Source organism: Homalodisca vitripennis, chromosome 3, assembly GCF_021130785.1.
Source record: "Homalodisca vitripennis isolate AUS2020 chromosome 3, UT_GWSS_2.1, whole genome shotgun sequence".
NCBI classification, from domain to species: Eukaryota; Metazoa; Arthropoda; class Insecta; order Hemiptera; family Cicadellidae; genus Homalodisca; species Homalodisca vitripennis.
The window spans coordinates 159,146,449-159,152,448 of NC_060209.1; positions in this window are offsets into that span (position 1 = coordinate 159,146,449).

The following is a 6,000-nucleotide window of genomic DNA, read 5'->3' on the forward strand; positions in this document are numbered from 1 at the left end:
TATATATATATATATATATATATATATATATATATATAAGTTAGGAAATTCATCCCCTTCAATGAATGCTGCATACGGTATACCCTCACGTGATTCTACAATCAAATGACTTTAAGATAATAAAATGTATGCTATATTAATTAGTCTAGAACTGTAATATAGCATTGCTATGATTATCAATGATGTGTTGCTGTTCTTTGGATTGATTTGATTGAAGGCAGCGGTATATATGTATTAATAAGTAGCCACTTTTTGATCGCTGTCATGGATTTGCCCACTTGTGCCACTAGTAGACTCAATAGATTGTACTTTTCTAGCACGTATGTTATATTATAATTTTATTTGTTTTCCACCAGTACATCACAAAACTGTTATTACTGGACCCCGCTGACAAGTTCTAACTTAGCGGGGCCAAATACATGTATGATTGGTGAATAAATAAATTCTATTCTATTCTATTCTATATATATATATATATATATATATATATATATATATATATATATATATATATATATATTACATTAATATACTTTTAATATCGACGATGTTAATTCATTATTAATTTCAACATCGCTTCGTAAACTCCAATGTTTTACTGGCAGTGTGTTTATTGGTTGATCTGCTATCACTACATCAATTATCTCAAGTTACAACAATCAATCTCAATATTATTCTAAGATATAATTTACTATTTTGTGGTTCAGCCACCGAAATTGCCTCGTGTCCAAATTTAAGAGTAAATAATTCAGGTAAAACCATAAAATATACATTAATAACAAAAAATATAAACTTAACCGTTTTACGTTCTTAATATTTTTATATAAACTACGTCATAGTGCTACGTCATAAATTTCTTAATTTATTGATTGATTAGTTTATTGTACATGGCGTTTGATGACTGTTTTAATAATTGCTGTACTTTCTTCTGTAGTATGAAGAAAGTATATATAGGAATGATAATGATATATATATATTAGGTTATGATTATATATTTGTTTATATAATTAATGATTATATATATATATATATATATATATATATATATATATATATCATTATGTACGTAAATGTTTGTAATGAATTACTTATATATTAGCATTTATTCTCTGCTGATATGAAGTATTGGATTAACAAAATAGTAGTCAAAAAACTGCATTTATTAGAATCAAAGGCACTTTAATTTTTTCCCACATACTCGAAACAACATAAAAAAAACATAGTTAGACTTGCTAACTCAGAATAAGGTATTTTATTTAAGGCTAATTACTTTTTGAACTACTCTTACCACAATTTTATAGAAAACGCACACACTTTTCTTAACATATTATATAATCCATGCAGTTTAGTGTACTCGTTTAGAGATTGTATTAGTGACCTCGTTCACAATAGCGGTCAACGTGGAACTTGAAATTGCCAACCTTTTAAGTAATAGTGAGTTTGGTTTTTTGTATCTTTTTTTGAAAGCCCATACCTCTCGATAATCAATGGTTATTCGGTGAGAAAAGAAATTCTTGTCATTCTTATATTTAAATAATCGTTAAAATGTAAAATTGTGTTAGTTTTTTATGTGCTTTATACTTTAACTTAAATATTTTTATACCGAGAATTCTGTCACGGTTATTTATCTTGCAGATTCAATAAATTCATTTAAATATTCTAAATTAATTGAAATAAAGTTATACCTATACTATTTAATACACACTTGTACATGTAAATAATATGTATTCCGTTTAGTAGATTAGTATTTTTGATTTTATAGATTACTAACAGCTTGAATTTATAAAATACAACTTATATCTACCAATATTGAGAGGTTTAGGTTACAATCTGACGTCAAAATTTCTTAGATACATAAACATTGCGATATCATAGTCAAACCCAACCCTATCTGAAGACCAAGTGTTTTATAGCACGAAATGTACGAATACCTCAACTGGTGATTATTTTAAACATATGTTATCATCACTCATAATTTATTAAATGACTATACTGTATGTGTAAATATTTATATTAAATGATCATGTACAATAAATACAACTTTATCATTCCTTATTTTAATAGTTCTAACGTAAAGCCCTTCTTAAACGAAACTTATATATCCAGATGCACTGACATAATCCTTGAAATTAAAATTGACACTGTAATTGAAACTTATAATTTTTATCTGCACCTGCATAACAGTTGTTGCTTTCAAATGTGGAAAGAATAAGCATAACAGATTCTCGAAATTGATGATATCCCTTGTTTGCTTTGGTTTTATGATCATATACAGTTCTGTTACTTTCTCGTATATTTCAATACAAAATGTAGAGTGGATTTTATAAGGATAATTACATCAACAGCTGAGCCGTCAGTTGGTCTTGTTAGAGAGTGTGGTGAGTCTGAAACTTTGCTGCTTTGGAATGCTTGTAAATATAAAGTTATAATTAACCTCTATTAAAAACACAGAAACTTCATTGTTTAGTGTTGGTTTTAGAGTTGTAATTTACTGAAGTTTGAGTAATTTGCCATTGGGGTGTATTTCGTTACTCAACATAACACGAAGTATATAGTTTAATTATGTTAATTTCCGTTAATTATTATAAATAACTTATATAAATAAACATTTAAGTTGGCGAGTATTAAAGTTTTCTGCTTTGGAGTACTTGTAAATATAAAGTTATAATTAACCTGTTAAAAACGTAGATACTTCAGTGTTTTGTTGTTTACTCAGATTACTCAGAGTTACTACTATTGTTCACAATAAATATTATTACACACAAGTATTTATATACTGACGGTATATATCTATGAGTTTCTAATTTAATTTCTTTTGATAACTAAATACAAGACATTTCGAAGTTTTCATTGTAATTTTACTGTTTGTAGTTTAAACAAATATAAAACGCTTAGTGTGTAAAAGATTTTACTAGAGCTTATTAAGAAAATGAAACTAGTTTATTTCTATGAATCAAACTATGGCCTCAAGAGAAGGTTTATTTTTTATAATTTACTAACCTGAAAATAGCAATTAACCATTTTATTATTATATCCTTGGTGGAAATATTTCAATCCCTCTTTTATATTGATTTAGATTATAATTTTATTCCAACTTTTCACGTATTATACAGTTTATTAATTTTGGAGTTTTAACATACATATGTCGACCATTAAATTTATCGGTTTGAACTGTCATCCTTATGCAAAGTAATAATTATGATAATTATGTTCCGGTAACATACATCGAAATCAAATCATTATATGAAATTAAATTAAATTAAATAAGCCAATGGGGACATTGAATAAAATTTCATTAAAAAAGCAGCTCTTCTTATTGGAAAATATTCATTTGGAATTTTTCAAATGGATTAATGGTGACTGTGCTGTTCCTTGATGACCTTCCTTGATGATTGAATTGTTTAGATATTACAGAACATATAAGTTAATAAATAGAATACATTTGAATGTATATAACCCGTCTGTTTGTTTATGTCAATATTATGGTTAGTTTCAATTTGAAACTATCTTTGCTTAAAGCAGAAAATATTATTTGCATATTTCCTTCTTCTGCATTGCTAAGAATGATAATGCACCTTCAAGAAAATAATTTGAGTGCTCTAAATTGTTACAAAATACTTTATTATAAAATAAAATACAAAAGCGGGCTTACTAATGGTTGAAAAATCATTACAAAGTATGATATTAGAATAAACCTATTACTTTAATATTACAGTTTATTCCACTAAGACGTAGGTAAGTAAAACTATTCATGAACACTAGTAACCTAAAGAAGGGACCTAAGCAGTCAATGCTACCCCAAGATTCGTTATGTAATTTTGTTATAAAAGGTATCGAAAATTGTTATATGAAAATTGTAATTTGTGGTTCGATAAGTTAATTTTCTAACTAGACTGTCATAAATAATGGATATTATAATAAATTATTTAAATATATTTTTAAGTAGACACAATATGTATATGATAATTATTCCATCGAAACTTCTAGTTTATTGAATATGTCATCAGTAACAATTTACTAACACACGAGAATAATACCTTTCCCTTACTGTGAACGTCTTATAATTTTTTATACAAATTAACTTTTTCACAGCTTTTATTATATTCTCAAAACTATTATTATATTCTCAATAATTCGCAATAGTTCTTTATATTCATGCCATTACCTGTTAAGCCAATAATTCCTCAAATCGGGATGATTTTACCTTATATATTGCCCATAATTAATCTACCAATTCAAAGTATATGTTTGTTTTGAAATATATTAAACATAAGTTTCTATATTGAGTCATAATACGATTATTTCAATGTCTTCACACGATGTTGAGGCACATCTATGTAAATATTACTATATTATTATTTGACAATATTTAAAAGCTATCATGAATTTGATTGCACTGTTTATTACCAGGCTAACTCTATTGTATTTGAAAAATATAATATAGGACATAATAATATTATTCAGGCAATAGCGATAATTTAAAGTTAAATAACTACTACCATCTCTAAGAATGTAATACACAGAGCAATAATGTAAGAAATATTCTGATATGGGATTTGTAGCAATGTTCCTTTTTAATATTAATACAAATCCATGCACTGTTATTAGCAATATATTTTAATTTCTAATTAGAATATGACTTTCATATACCAAAACAGGATATCTTGTGACTTACAAAGAATCAAATTTTAATAACTAGTATTAAATCTGTTACAATATTCCAAATAATGATTTTCAGGTGGAGTATGCTACTAATTGTACTTTAATTTACATTCTGAAGTACGTGCAATACTGAAGTACATACTGCAATAGGAATGTTTTACCTTACCCACATTTTCTGAGTAACTAGAAAGCTATACATGTTTTGTTGATTAAAAAGTAATTACATTCATTTTTAAATACTATTGAATTGTACCCATAGTATTCGATTGAGATTAGCTGATATTGTAAATATATCTCGAACTTTACCAGATACCTTCAAAGTGAAAGCTTCACAATAGATTAGAGAAACCAATAAACAACCATTAATTTGATATAAAGAACTTTTTATTTTGGTTAAATATTTACAAATATAAAATATAAAAATAACTAACTGTATACTGAAAACTGTTGTGCGTATGCTTTACACTCCTTAATTATTCATACTGTCAATCACTCAAAACGTTTTACAAAGGTAATGCATATTCTAGAATAAATTATCTTTTATCATAATATAAAAAACTACATGTTTCCTTGAAAGTTTTAAAATTGTACATTCAATTGTAATAAGAATGTATTAGGTAGCATGTAAGGGAATGTATTCCTAAATTAAAGTATTAGAAAGTAATGGCTTTTATGTGAAAATAATATACAAGTAAACCATGTACTATAAGGAATAGGACTAAACCGTAATTTATTTTCTAATGCTTTATGCTTACACTAAGAAAGACTGCTCTGAGTAACACATGCAATGTCAGATAGATACTCTAAACCACAAGAAGTAAACTGCATTTAGGTAAGCCTGAGGATAATTAATTGCTGGGGAATTACTAGCAGTAAGTCACGAAGTGTATAAAAGCACTGTTTGACCGAAAACATCAGCTTAATTTTACAAATATCAAAACAAGATACTATGCCTTTAGAAAATAGGCATAATATAAATAAACTGCTTATACAGTACAATACTGTCACTTATATTTTGCATATTTAGTATAATATTGATCTACTAAAATAATACATTGCTATTTGTAGTATTACGATAGCTGTGAGACCTGTTCCAGACTAAATTAAAACCCTGTGTAATACAGTTCATTTGAATCAACTAGAAAAATCCAGTGTATGAATGAAATAGTAAAGAAATGTAACTGCAGATTACATAAATAAAAATACCGGAGAGAACCGTATTGAAGGGCAGAGAATATAAATCTTAGGATTCCCAATATAACAAATACTTCGGATATTCCCGATGAGAGCCATGAGTTGAAGCGATTACTCAGTGGACCCCTGGACAGAAAGTTTTAA